Raw genomic sequence first — 15,163 nt, 5'->3', positions numbered from 1 at the left:
TTCAAATTTACCCAGTAATTTTGATATACAACTATAATTGAACACCTATGGTTGAGCTTCTTCGCTCCCCCCAACCCCAGCAGTAATTCCCTAAGGGGGCATTTAAGCTTGGCCTTGAAAAACAGATAAAGATTTGAATATGCAAAGATGAGTAGAAAGTGATGACTTTCCCCATGGAGGGAATTTAGAAGAAAAACTTGCAAAAATATGAGAGCAGCTAAAACTTGGATTTTTTTTCCCCAAAGAGAGAAGTGGAAGCTTTATCTTTGTACATAGAAAATAGCAGTGTGCATAGTTGGATAAAGAAGAAGAGACAGTGCTTATCAAGTTTGGATACCTTTGTAAGGAACCCTCTATACACCTCTCTGCTTATAAAGAATGTTTTAACTATAAAGGTGGCTTAATTCTGAACCATAGGCCACTGTGGAGTCTCTGTCCCCCGCTGGAGGCCTTGAAGTGTAAGTGAATTACTTATTTCTTCAATATGGAGCCATTTATTATTTTTCTCTATTGCAGACATATCTAGTAGAATCCCATTATGCTTAAACTCTCCATTACAGTTTGATTTATATAAATACACCTGAACTCCTCAACTAGTGTTCCTTTAGAAGGCAGTAGTGTCCAGTTCTGTTGCAAAGGTCAGGGGTCATAGAATGAAAATAGTACATTTTCTACAACAAAGAGCTGCAGCAGATCTTTGATATTTTGTACAGCCATTACATTGCCATAGGACTGCAAGACTGTGTGGGTACTTGATCTTCTACTTGTTAATAGAATATTCTTATGTTTATGCTGATGGAGTGATTTGGGAGATGGGCCTCCACTGTGAATCAAGAGGTCGGTTTGGAATGGTGTGGCCAGTAGTTATTTTGCTAACCACTCAAAGCATAGGATTACTCAGGTTCTCCTTTAGATAAATACCTACTCAGATTCAAGTCTTTATGTAATTTTTGGCAAAATCGTGGTACACACCAGATATAACTACAATGAAAACAATTAAGGCTCAAGTAGTGTGTCAGAGTGTAGTTATTGGTGGTATATAGCTCTCCAGTGCCAAGGAAGAGTGGAGAATCATACATTGTTCAGCACTGCTTCCTAAGTCTGGCAGGTGGAATGGAAAAATGGACACGTGACCTGTACCTTTTGAGGTATTGCCTGACATCTAGGCAATCTTGGTGGAGGTTTCCTGGTGTTCCTTTTGTCTTTGTGTTTAGGACATGCCAACATATTACTGCTGGTTTCTGTCCATTTGTGTAGCAACTACAAAGCATAGGATCAATTTGCCTCCAGGATCAAGGACAAACAAATTAATAGATACAAAACAAATAGAAAAGGGATCAATTCTCTTGTCCAATCAATCCATGAGTATTTGCTGGCTGTTCAATAACTCTCTAGGAAATGCTACTTATTGGGGATCCTGTAAAATAAGTAACGCTCATGTCCACTGTTCAGCCAGGCCTCTTCCCTACTTAGAAACTCCTGTCTCCATCACTTTCCACCGTCATAGACCCAAGGGAGAGTTCATGGATGAGGGAGAACTTGAGCTACATCTTAAAGGAAGGAGTTGGATTTCAAGGCAAGGGTTGTAAGAAAAGATCAAGGCAAGACTGGTCATGGTCTTTATAGAGAAAAGTGAATTGGATAGACTCTGGAAGAGATTTTGAGTAAGGACTTCTGGAGATAACATTACAGAACAGTAGATTTGAATCTTCTTCCAGAGGGAACCCCTGTTGACTCTTTTGAAAGAGTACCTGATTTGGATTCAGACATATCTGCATTTGACCGCTGGCTTTGGTACTTAAAAGAACTTGGGTAGGGATTGTTTTTACATTGGGTTGTTTACTGGGTAGACACTCAATAAATGTTTGATCCTAAGAAAATTAATTGCTGTTCTCAATAGCAATTAAATAACTTGGGCACTGTTTACTGAATAACTTGGGCACCATTGATAATCTTTTCTGAGGAATCAGGCACTAGAGTTGAGGAAAATGTAAGAGACCAAGAGGCACATTCCTAAATTCTTTCATATTATCTTCCAAATCTCCTAGGCTTCTCTTTTTCCAAGGCTGGCTTATGTAATTATTTTTGTATAGAGTAGGTCCTTCTCCAGTGGCCATACTCCTTTCTGAGTTAGACTGTGAGCAGCAGTATTTTCTGGTTATCAGCTGATTTTGGAGGGCATGAACTCAGTAGTCTCACTGGGGTCACTTCAGCAGTGAGGAATTATCTCCCCTGTGAAAAAGTATAAGAATTAATAGCAAAAGATCTATACATACCAGGGACCTCACAATTCTTTATCATTTTGTATCAGCATTCTTAGCAACAACAATAAGCCATATGGATGGTGTTTCTGTGGGGTGGAACAATGAAATAGATCATGGGTGATAGAACTAGTCATTTGGCTTCTTCAGTGAACATTATCAATTATCTCTACTGTAACAATCACTTGGCAATCCATGGTGAACATTTCTATGACTTAAATGACTGGCCTGGTCAATTTATTTTCCCTGTAAAGGCATATGCCTGGAATGAGAAGTCTGAGGTTACTTAGCACTAAGGTTACAGTACAGTGGTTAATGAGGCCAGTGCTGTTCAAGGCTTTGAGCCCTCCTTGAGGCACCTCACTGCTCTTTTGCTCTATGACCATAGTCTATTCCTGCCACCAGTAAGCAGCTTTAGAAACCACATACCAGTGCCAGTCCCAAGTGTTTAGATATGGGGAGAGGGTGTGAAGAGGTCAAGGCAATCCGTGGCCAGTGCCTAACCCACCTGTGTACAGCTCTGGAAACACATGAATTACCACCTATACTATATCAGTGATAACAGACACTGTAAGTTTGCTTCAGAGATGATCTTTGGTGAAAAACTGGGAATGCTAGTGAAGGGCGTCTTTGGTATCTATACACGTTACCACCAGATCGCCACAACTTTTGTTTTGTCACTTTCTTGCAAGACCTCCTTGCCCTCCTTTCTTGCCTTCAGCTGACCATCCACTATTCCTAATGTGGCTCCTGATGGATTCTTCCAAGGATAGTTGTATTTTAATAGGGGGACTTTTGACTGAGAGAGAAAACTCAAGATCCAAAAGATAAATTAATAAAGATGGAGTTTTAGAAATTAGCGAGTGTGTGAGGGTAGGTATTTTGGGGAGAGAAGAACCTTCCATGTATCCTTCAAATGATGGCTGGCGATGATAGCCTCTTCTGCCTCCATATAAGAGCATTTTATGCTCTGCCAATTACTCCCCCAACACAAACACAGAAACATACACCGACTCTATGCTTCAACCACAGAGAATTTCTATTTCCTTTCACTTCTCTGTGGCTTTGCATGCTCTGTTCCTTCTGCCTAGAAGCTTCTTTCCCTTTCTTTCACCTGGCAGAATCCCAGTTCAAAGTCACTTTCCTTAGCTATACCATCTTTGTCCATACTTCTTTGTCCCACCTCCTCTTGTGTTGAGTCTATTCATTCACCTGCTACAACTCTCTGAGGGAAGCAGTTGCTCTCTCCACCTCTGGATCTCACAACTCTGGTATATAGCAGGCACTTTGGAAATGTTTGAAGGTTGAGTGAATGAATTCATGAATGACCTTCACCCTTTCAAGCTCCCAGTTTTCCCTATGAAAAGGAGAACAACAGGCAAACTCCTGATTTGGGAGGATGAATATTGGAGGATGAAGATGGTTTATAGGTGCATGCACAGACCATTTATTGTTAAGGCACGGTGGAGTTCCATAGTTCTTGTGTGTTGACTGCAGTATAAGGTGACCCCCACACATAGTAAAGCCCACTCCAGATCCGGTGGTTACAGAGTTGATCCCAGCTGTATTGCTTCTCCTTAAGGCTGGGCTAAGAAATGACACTGCCTTATTTTCTGCCTTATTAAGAGGTTGGGAATTCACCGCTGTCAATTTCAGTTCATCTGTTGATTTCCTTGGCTTCCTGGTGAGAATACAAGAGTCCCCCCTTATCCTCAGGGGACATGTTCCAAGACCCCCAATGGATGCCTGAAATTGTAGATAGTACCAAACCCTATCTATGCTGTTTTTTCCCCTACACAGAAATACCTATGATAAAGTTTAATTTATAAATTAGGCACAGTAAGAGATTAATACCAATAACTAATAATAAAATGGAACAATTATAGTAATATACTATAATAAAAGTTACGCAAATGGCTGTGGAGCTATTAAGTAAAATAAGGGTAACTTGCACACAAGCATTGTGATATCATCACAGTTGATCTGATAACTGAGAAGGCTACTTGCTGAGTGACTGATGGGCAAGTAGCATAGTGTGCAGACGCTGGACAAAGGGATGACTCAAGGCTCGAGTGGGATGGAGATGGACAGTGCAAGATTTCATCACACTACTGAGAGCAGCACACAATTTAAAGGTTATGAATTGTTTGTTTCTGAAATTTTCCACTTAATATTTTTGAAATGCAGTTGACCATGCGTAACTGAAACCATGGAAAGCAGTACCACGGATAAGCGAGGACCGCGGTATCAACACCCCTGCACTTCTCTGTAGCGCCGACACTTACAAGACCCTTCCTTACCCATTGTCCTATTGAATACACAGAACAATCCTACAAAATAGGTATTCTCATTTTCCAGATGAGGAAAATGAGTCTTAATGAGGTGAAGTTACTTGTTTAAGATAACGCAGGTAGAAAGTAGAGGAGGCAGGAGCTTAACCCAGGTCTTCCCAGCTCCCATTCTATTGGTCTTTCTACTGGACTACACTGGATCAGCCAGTAGGCAGTAAAATTAGGTGGGAAATGGAGTGCCATGGGTGATGTTTGCCTAAATGAGTACATCCTTGCTGGAAGACAGTCATGATTTATGCAGCATAAGTATTCATTAATGTTCATTTTATTTATTTGGCTACCCATATGCTTCCGAGGAGGAAGGCAAGCTAGGGCAAGTGCAGACAAACAGCCATCAAGTTTGGGTGCTTTCTTTCAACGTGAGGTTGCCAGTTTGAAAAACATACTTCTTGGTGATAGGAGATAGCTTTAGTATAGATTTTATTCATTACTGCAGCTACATGGATGGACATTTTCCAATCTCTGAAAATATTTGTGGGTCCTAGAATATTTTCGGATTTAGACACACTCTTGAGCATCATCACATTTGGCATAACAGGGAATTCTACTAGAATGTTTCTGGGAAGGCTGCCTGGTATAATGGAAAAAAACAATGGACTTTGAAACTGGTTAGATTTGAGTTATAGTCACTCCCAGTGTGACCCTAGGCAAATTATTTAACTTCTCTGAACTTCCCTTTCCTTCTTTGAACTGGAATGTAACAGTGCCATCTTGCCTGATGGTTGTGAGAATGGAAATGAGACCCAGCACCAGGCACATAGAAAACACTCCGGAAAGATCACTTGTCTTCTTCCCACACTCCAGCCATCCTTCCAGCTTCAGTCACCCACAGGCATGCATTTCAAAGCCTGCCTGCTGCTCCATGCTGACACTCACAGCTTGCAAGACGAAATTTCTACTCTTCTTTCTTTCAAGGCCCCCTGTGTTCTGCCTCTCCCTCAATTCTAGGGGCCCCCAAGATGGGCAGTACAGGATGTTCTGCAGAGGATCAGAGGCTGTTACTCAGTCTCCTGGCCAGCACTCCCAACTGCTCTTTGCACACTCCATATGAAGGCGTAGTCCAGGTTTCAGAACACATATGCGTCATGCACTGTGCTGCCTCTTGTACCCAAATCCAACTCAAGGGTGAAGAGACCAGGCTCAGACTTGTCCAGGGAGTAGATTTCCCAAGCTGCCCTTGTTCCCATACCATTTGATGAAAAGGGGTGCATGATAAACTCGACTGGACTTTATTTATATACACTAGAATCAGAGTGATTGGTGGTGCCTTCTGTCTTCTAGGTTTCCCAAAGAACTTTGCAAGGTAATGTGACAAGCACTGAGGCCACACAGGCCAGTGCAGCAGCCGCCACCCAACACTTCGCAATTAGTCATGCCCAGCCTGGGATCATCAAGCCTGTTTTTATTGGAAGAGCAGAGAGGGAGGGAATGTTAGCTGGCAGCTTACCCATGTACCCTTTATGAAAATGCCTTTGGCTCTTCAAATTTCACCTGAATAACCAGCTCAGGCGAAGTTGCCTCCGTCAAAAATCAGAGAGTGATGGTGCCAAGCTGATGCCATGGTAATGCCTGAGGATGTTGACCAAGTAGACATGGCCTCACAATTGGTTTTTGTCTTTCCCCTTCTTTTCCCATTTCTGTTCTTTTTCCACCTGGTTTTCCTTTTTCTCCCCTCTTCCAAATGTTCTCAGGAAGAGGTCAGCTAAGGGGTGGATAGTGTGTCATTTTAGGGTGACCCCTATTCTGTCTGCCTTTTTCATTCCCTACCATCACACCATTGCTTTCACAGAAAGGGCAGATTTGGAGGTGAAACTGCAGTTGTACCCCAGACTTCTTCCCCTTTAGTAGCACTCAACACACTTGTAACTACTTCCAACTTTCTTATTCCACCAAGGTTCATGAAAGCAAGGGCTATGTCTGTCTTGCTCACCTCTGTCTTTGGCACTTGGCAGGCACACATAGTAAATCCTCAAATATGTTTGTTAACTATAAGCTAATAAGTATTTAAGAACTCCATTGCTAGTGTCTTACTCGTGCCTTGGTTATAAGCAACCACCCACTGTCTCACCTGTGGCTGGCTACCTTGTTTGTCTCCATATCCCCCAGAGCAAATTTTAGCTCAAAACCTTGCAAAGTATATGTTACAATGAAATGAACTACGCCCGCCCCCCAAGGCCTTCTCATTGGTTTGGATTTGAGACTAGAGTTGCATTGGCTTTTGTTCTGATTGCCTATGGAGTCCTCTTCTGTTGTACTCACTTCTGTGTCCCTTGGGAGTCCCATGAAGGAAAGTTTGTCATTGATACACATTTCAAAAGAGGCTGAGCCTTTCCGTCTGTGTCTCAGAGATCACTGCCTGAGCCGTGCTCAATAGAGAATTATAGGAGTGCTCTCAAGGCAAAGCGGCCTAAATTTAGACATGGCAACTGTGTTTTGGGTAGCCTGGTGGGTGGGATACAGGCAGCCAGTTTCTCCTTTTTTTCCTTCCTTCCTTGCTACACAGCCAAGGGTGGAACCAAGCTTCTGGGGGAAGAACTGGAGTCTGGAGCAAGCCGCTGATTCCTGGTCCTGACTGGGTGACGATTTGATATTCCAGTAGAGAAGCTTCAAACATACTTGGGTTGCCAGCCTCATTTGAAGTTTCATATTTTTAAAAGAGAAACTTGAGGCCTGAAGGAACCATTTTTGCCCTCTCAAGTTGATTTTTGAGCTTTCCAAAACTACAGCTTCTAAAATACCAACACTCTTACTCTTTTCTTGTTTTGTTTCCTTCCTCTTGGCAGGTGTTTGATGATAAACAAGAGCTTCATACTTGCTCTCCCTGGCCCATAATGGAGCCAGGTGTTTGATTTAAGTCTTTAAAGAATCCATAACTCAGAGACTAGGTTGGTGCTGGGGGAGGTGAAGGCTCTTTCCTTTCAGGGTTAAGCAGAAAGAACTTAGAACCCAGAGTGAAAACCTTGAATTTTCATGTATATCTCTGGCAGAGATCCATTCTTTGCTGTAACAGCATTTGCTCAGATCTTCTCATTGGAAGATCTTAGTTCAAGGCCTGGCTATACCAGGCATGCATTTAATGATCTCAGGCATGCATTTAACCTCTTTGAGTTTCAGTTTTCTTCATCTGTGGGGTGGAAATGATGACAATGTTTATTACCTCACAGGGTTGATGGTAACAACTAACTCAGTAGGGAGAGAGTGAATTCAGATAAAAAACAGGGAAGCATTTTGTAAACAGAAAAATGATGTTATGATCTAAAAAGCTATCCTTATTTTCCCATCATACTCTATTTTCCCCAGACTTCCATTTTCTTGTGTCTTGTACAGCATGGATCATTTAAAGTGATCACTCTAAGATGATTCTGGATAGTGTTGGATTGAGTGACTTCTTAAGCTCTCTTCTAGTTTAGGACTTTGTAAACTATGCTTTTCCTCACCCTTCCAGATTATCCCAACTTGGGAAATCATCTTTTAAGACAGAGTGTAAATCTGGAATTCATCAGTCTTGATAATGTCTCTTCAAGTATAATCAGAGATGGTCCTCCTCCATTAAGTTCTGGTGTCCGAACACTGTTCAAATAAATAGTAAAATGCAAATGACAAGAAATTGGCTAGGTTCTGAAATCTATTTTTGCTTAGGGTAACAATAAGCCTGTAATTATCACTGTGACTTGATTTGCTATTTCTGCAATCTCACACTTATCTCAGAATTCTCCTTCTGCTTCTGCATTTTATGTTGGAGTTTCTTCCAGGTGTCAGATTCAGCTTGAAGCCCTCCACGTGTATCTGCATGGGCCATAGGCCTGAAATAAATTAGTCTAAGGGGGGAAAAGTGAACGCTGTGGGCACGAAGCAAGTATGCTACTAAAAACAGAATTTGGGACCACAGCTCTGGGCCTGGAAAAGTGAGCTGTCAGCTTGTCACAGTTCACACCAGAAAGTGTGGGATGGGTTGGTGGAAATTTGTGCTAGCTGGCTGCATGAAAGAGAATAGAGAGTTGAGTGAGAATACATGTCTCTGTAAAGTTGAGTGTAGAAGAAAGTGAAAAAGAAAACACATAGAAAGAAAAGTGACTTTAGAAGTAACAGGATTATCACATGCTCGAATGTGAGAAATAAATTGGAGGTTTTGATTTCTCCTGAAATGTTTTTGAATTAAGTACTCCTTTTTGACTCCCAATGCAGCAGGTTCGGTTCCCTTCGCTAGCTCTCATGGTAGATGAAAGCTGAATCATTAAGGGGGGTTTGGCTGGGTTGTTGTGCCCCTTGGTGAGCATTGTGCCCCCTCTGCAACCCCAGTGAGGCTTAACAGGGCTCCTGAGGATACCTGTCTGTTACATGCATGTCGTGAGTGTAGTCATCGCTTAGGACTGATTAATCAAGCATAAAGTTGTCATAGGGGCTTGGTGGCATGCCTTGGGCGAAGCCATGCGATGAAAACCAAAGTCTTTACAGAGGTAGAGGATTTAGAAAGAGGCACAGTTAAGCTACGAGATGTTAAAAGATAATATTATACCTAAATAGGAAACTGAGGTGATATATGAATTTAAAAGACAATGTTATACCTAAATAGGAAACTGAGGTGATATATTCAGGAGTGACACTTTGCTGATGTGGAGCCCACTGGAAACCCTACTGTGCTGTGTGACTGATAATTGGTTTATTAATAAAGAACTTGAAATCGGCCACTTTAGGTACATGTGGATACATGTGAGGACCTGTGCCCACCACTTCAGAGACACGGGCTAAGCAAAGGTAATAGTGTAAACACAATACAGGAAAATCCAGATTTATACAAAGAATTAGGGAGCCATTATCCTCATTTTCATTTTCTTGGAAGATTTCAAATAAGATTCCTTTTAAATAGGAAGCTCCCTGAATACATTTTGAATATGGTTTGATTTCTATACATTTACTTCTCTAGGAATTGTAAAATAATGAACATGTAATTCTGGAACATATGGACATAATGTGTTTCCTTTCCTACATTTAACATTCTTAAGAAATTATAAAATTGACTGCATATCATATCATGTTTCCTGTTGATTTCTTGCTTTAGCAATATTCCTAGAGACAAGTAATTTTTTTATCTACTAGGTATGATGGATAAGAGTGAAAATGCATCTATTTAAATTATACCAGAATCAACTACTTATAAAGATTTTTGTAATATTCTTATCACTGTAGAGCTTTGAACATATCTTAAAAGGAATAGTTACCTCTACCAACTCTGTTTCATTGAGTCGTTACTAGCAACTGATTTTTGATAGCTCTTGTTTTCAAACTATAGCAATGTGAATAAATGGAAAACTAAGAGAGCACAAGGAAATGCCACTGAAGCATTTCTATTAAAAAAAAAAAGTAAAATAGTGCCAAGGAAAAATAATATAATCAAACTACCCCAAATGTCTATTGTATAACTCTTTTACTTTAATCATGATACACTAATTCTGTCTGCTTCAGTCCATTCCCAGATGATTTAGGAATCAAAGTTCCAATGTTTCATTACTGTTAAGACTATTGTTTTACTTTTCACTTTAGTTATTAAAAGGCACATCATTTTAAATTCCCTTAGTCACACCCCTTCACATTTGATTTCTTTTTAACCATTTTTGTTGTTGTTGTTGGAGCCTAAGTCATCTTTTTTGAAATAGACCTTTATCTTTAGTTTCTTCTCTGGCTTCTTTCCCTTACTTGATTTTCAGAACTTCTTAGACTAGTAGCTTTGGGGCTTCTATAATTGGTCCCACTAGTAAGTTTCTTTAGGTGATTTCTTAGTAATATGATCTTTAAAAAAAAAGACCCAGACTGTTTTGTTAAACAGCCAGCAGAATGTTAAACCATTTCATAAAACAATGGGAAATGCACATGGATTTTTCCTCAGTTATAAATGTTTTTCCCTAAAAAGTAAATTAATATCTTTATCACACTGAACATATTTTAAAACTCATACACACGTGATTTTAATTTTAGAAGGCACATAATGCATTTAAAGCAGTAGTTAATTATTTTTTTCGTATTAATTTTTAAGAAAGTTTACTGTGTCTCCCTATTCACTTAACTCCAGGAATCAAAAGCCTTTAGTCAGAGAGAACTGAAGAATGATTTGGATATTTTAGATCTTTGTTAATCTTTAGGAAGAGAGCCATTTCCAATGCAATGGACAAATTATGGATAATTGGAGCTGTTTTTGCCATAATATATGTGGTAAACAACAGATCCCTGAATAAGCAGGTCTTGATAATACTATTATTTAATAAAAATTGAAAAAGAATTATCTCAGCAACAAATATAAATGTTTCAGCCAGACAAGTCTTTGTAGCTTAGCATTAACAAACCAAATCAATCAATCAATCATTCAATCAAACAAACAAAAGAACTTGTGGTGGTTGTTTTTATTTTCAAATACCACAGAAAAATTACTGCAAAAACTTGCATCCAAATTGGTGTGAGAAACTTAAAATATTGGCTTATGCGACCAATCCACTCTTCAGCTTCTTCTTCCTATCTATTAATAATTAGGAAATTAAAAACTTCCCTACTTTTTCAGTTCCTAAATCATTTCCCAGTATAGAATTTGACGGATTCCAAAGGAAGACAGTTACCATTTCAGATCTGCACAAATTGTGGCTTTCATTTAGACTAGAATAGCTGTTAAAGTAAAATGACCCTCACCAGTGCTTAAATCTGACTCTTAAGACATTCTGAGCAAACAGATTACTTGAAAGGTCTTACTTGGCTTGAACACGTAAAGTACTGTTAATGGATGCTGTGTCACATCTAACGCTTCCTTAATAATTCAAGATTTAGAAAACCCTCATACTGAATATTGACAAATTTAGCAATAAAATGAGCTTGAGAAAAAGAGCCAGGGCCTGCCAAAGACTATTTTTTTTAACTTTTTAGAAAAGTTATAAGATGGTATATATAAATTTAGATATAATATCTATAAATACTGTGCAATGAAAGGTATAACCTTAGTTTTGTAAAGGTATCTTCATATTTCAATCTAACTCAGATGAAGATTATTTTAAGTGTAAATTATCTTTTTTCTGTATGATTATTAATTTTTTGTAAGCTTCCCATGGAATTCACAAAATGCATGGGAAGGACTTTTGACATCATTGGTCATGAAATTTCTGATTTGGTGATGAATTTCAGAGAGTGACTGTTCCATCTATTCACTTACATTCAAACAGTGAAAGACTATTTATTCTAATCACTGTATATAAAATCTTATATTTTCTAGTGCTTTACTAATCCTAGGGATCTAGAATACCTTCACTCTTTTCCTTGTTTTGCTCTGAGTACTCTGGTTATTAAAAAAGTCTCTTATTTTTCTTGAAAACATAAAGAAGGGGATTAAAATACTATTAACTTACTACCAGCATAAGTGACATAAGTCAGACAAAGAAAGACAAATACTTATTTACTTCACTTACACATGGAATATAAAAAAAGGTGAACTTATAGAGACAGAGAGTAGAATGGTTGTTGCCAGGGGCTTGGATGTGTGGGAGATGGGGTGATGATGGTCAGATGGTAAGCTGCGTAAGTCCTGGGGGATCTAATGTACAGCATGGTGACTATATTTCGCAGTACCATATTATTACTTGAATGCTGCTGAGAGAGTGGATCTTAAATGTTCTCACCACAAAATATGTAGTAATTATGTGGGGTGATGGAGGTGTTAAGTAACCCTATTGTAGTAATCGTTTTGCAATATATACATGTATCAAATCTTTGAGTTGTACACCTTAAACATACACAATGGTATGCATCAATTATATCTAAATGAAGCTGAGGGGAAGTTAGTACTAGCATAATGAAGCTCAGTGGTTCTCACTGAGGTCAAGTTTACCCCAACCCTCAATTCTAGGACATTTCGCTATGTCTGGAGATAATTTTGTTACATCTGGGTGGGACAGTGCTCCTGGTATCGAGTGTAGAGGCCAACAATGCTGCTAACATCCTATAACGCACAAAGCAGGCCCCCACAACAAACAGTTGTCTAGCCCCAAATGTCAATAGTGTAGAGTTTTAGTAACCGTGAACAATGGAATCCAAGAAACTCGGAATGTAGTCTCAAGTCTGGCACTAACCACTAAGTCATTTAACCCTTCTCTGGGCCTCAGTCTTCTCATTGCAAAATGATAGATTGAATTACATGATCTTTAAAGAATTTTCCAGTATCAAATCATATAAACCTATGAAATCTCATGATGGTCTCTTTTCTATCAGGAAGAAAGTTTCCTTGATGACTCCACTTTTTTCTTTGTGTAGCCTACCAGATGATGTATTTATTTATTTTGTTTTTCAATTAATTTTCATTTTCCAATTAATATGTACAAAGCATTTTGAAAATTTATTTTATACAAAACTATATTATTTTAAATATCTGATTTTAATAATAGTCTAAAAATCTACCTTGGGCTCCATATGCGTTTAAAAAATATACTTTAAGCATATTGTTTGCTTACAGGATTCTGCCTGTGTTCAGTCTGTGTGCATTCAGTTTTCCCACACAATCCTGTAAGAAGCCAGCCAGATAGATAATTGGATTATTATGCTACATGATTTTCACATACTCATTCTGAACATACGTAGATCAGTGAGCACCACACATTACATTCCATTTCTCTGGAGAAACTGGTTGTGTCATTCCTGCGGAAATCTCATTGAACAGCCACTTGTGGGGATCTTTTCTCAGGCAGTTCAAACAATAACGCAGTCCCCAATTTGTGCTGAAAAGTAATGATTGCTTTAAGAGCAGTCGTTCTGGTTCTCTTTCTAGGTGGCATAAGTCAAGCATTGTTCTATGCAGTGAAATAGAAAGATAAGTGACTTGCCCCAAATTACGTAGCTAGGAAGTAGTTTGCTCGGGGAGTAAACTTCTTCAAAATATTATTTTATGAAAATGTAAGGAAAGCTTCTGGCACCTCTCTTGATCGGGGGTCAACAAACTTGTTCTGCAGCGGCCCAGATAGTAAATATTAGGCTTTCTGGGCCATATGGGGTCTGTCACAACTGCTCAACTTTGCTGTTATATCACAAAAACAGCTATAGACAGCACATAAACAAATGAGTATGGCTGTGTCCCAGTACAACTTTCCAGGAAAACAAAAAAAAAAAGGTAGCGGGCTGCATTTGATGCACGGTCCATAATGGCCCCACCCCCGCTCCTGAACATTCCCCAAGGTCCCATGACCTTGTTTGATATTTCCATTTGCCCTTCTTTTCACCCTTTGGGGGCAGAGCTAAGTCGAAAACAATTGCAGTACTTGTAATAAGAACAGATTTATAACACTGGGATCCTCAGATGACCAGAAATTAAGCTCCTGAACGTTTACCTCACAGCCTGGGCAGTGCTCTGAGTTGCTCTGTCCCAGCCCCACCTTTGGCCCCTTCACAGAAGATGACACACAGGCTTTCCAGAGACATATTTGATGCTGAATGCACAGCAATTGGCTCCTGGTGGCCCATGACTATCTGCTCACTGCTCTGGTGACTCCCTGCCAGATGACTGGGGGCCCTACTCTTCCAACAAAGAGCTGTCTGCTAGTCATGGCATTGAAATCGTACATAGCCCTTGCTTTTAGGGTACATGTGTTCGAGCACAGCTTGCTGGAAGAGGAAAAATAAAATGATCTAACCAGCACTTTGTAATTGGACATGGATTCCTTCTGGATAAAAATCATCTTGGCAGACCAAATAGACATTTAGTAGTGGAAGCTTGTTGCAAGGCACAGATGCCAAGTCCAAGATGCTTTTCCTACCAACTTACCCACAGTGTTTATGGCCTTGGGAAAGTCACTTCTCTGTGAGCCTTCGGACATTCATCTTGAAGATGGGGATAATCATCTTAATTTATCCTTCAGGATTCTTCTGAGAACTGAAGGAGAAAATCGATGTGAAATTGCCCAGCACTGCCACGTGTAAAGGAGAGGAAAAACCTGAGATAAGTGTGTCTTTCAGACAGCAGTACACAAAGTGCTGCAAATCCGCTGCTTAAATGAGCACCTCTTATTGCTTTTTTTTTTTTTGGGGGGGGGGGTTAGCACTTCGTAGCAACTCATTTTTCTTCTGATTAGAACTGTAACCTTTGGCCCTTTGCTGAGTTTACCTATAATAAGGTAAAATAATAAAATAATATTTGAACTAATGTTATATTACATTATATTAGTTCAAATATTATTTTAGTAATATCGTATTATTTGGCTCCAACTAGAGTCTCGGCACTGTTCCCACTGTCACATCAATTTCTCCACTTTTTTTCTACTCAAGGCAAAGTTTGAGGCAAAGAATGTTCTCTTGTGATGCTAAGACAGACGTGATGGTAATTTATGTATCAGCCATCCCTGAGTGCCTAACTGTGGAATGAACACAGTAGAACCCTTGGTCTCAGAGAGCTCAGACTAGATCCATGCTGTCCAGTATGTAGCCACTAGCTACACGTGACTATGGAGAACATGAAATGTCACTAGTTCAAATAAATATGTGAGGGATAGAGTGGGATATAAAGGGAACTACCCACAGGAAGGTAGCCAAATA

At 39.5% G+C, this 15,163-nt stretch overlaps 1 protein-coding gene across 2 annotated transcripts in view; it reads left to right on the top strand.

Annotated features, from left to right (window-relative positions):
* Positions 1 to 15,163, top strand: part of AR (androgen receptor) — a gene marked incomplete at its 5' end in the record, with an annotated part of 181,457 nt that overhangs the window by 44,282 nt on the left and 122,012 nt on the right. The window lies entirely within an intron of this gene.

This window comes from Rhinolophus hipposideros (genome assembly GCF_964194185.1).
Source record: "Rhinolophus hipposideros genome assembly, chromosome: X".
NCBI lineage: Eukaryota > Metazoa > Chordata > Mammalia > Chiroptera > Rhinolophidae > Rhinolophus > Rhinolophus hipposideros.
The sequence above is the reverse complement of the archived record's forward strand: the minus strand, read 5'-3'. Positions and strand labels throughout refer to the sequence as shown.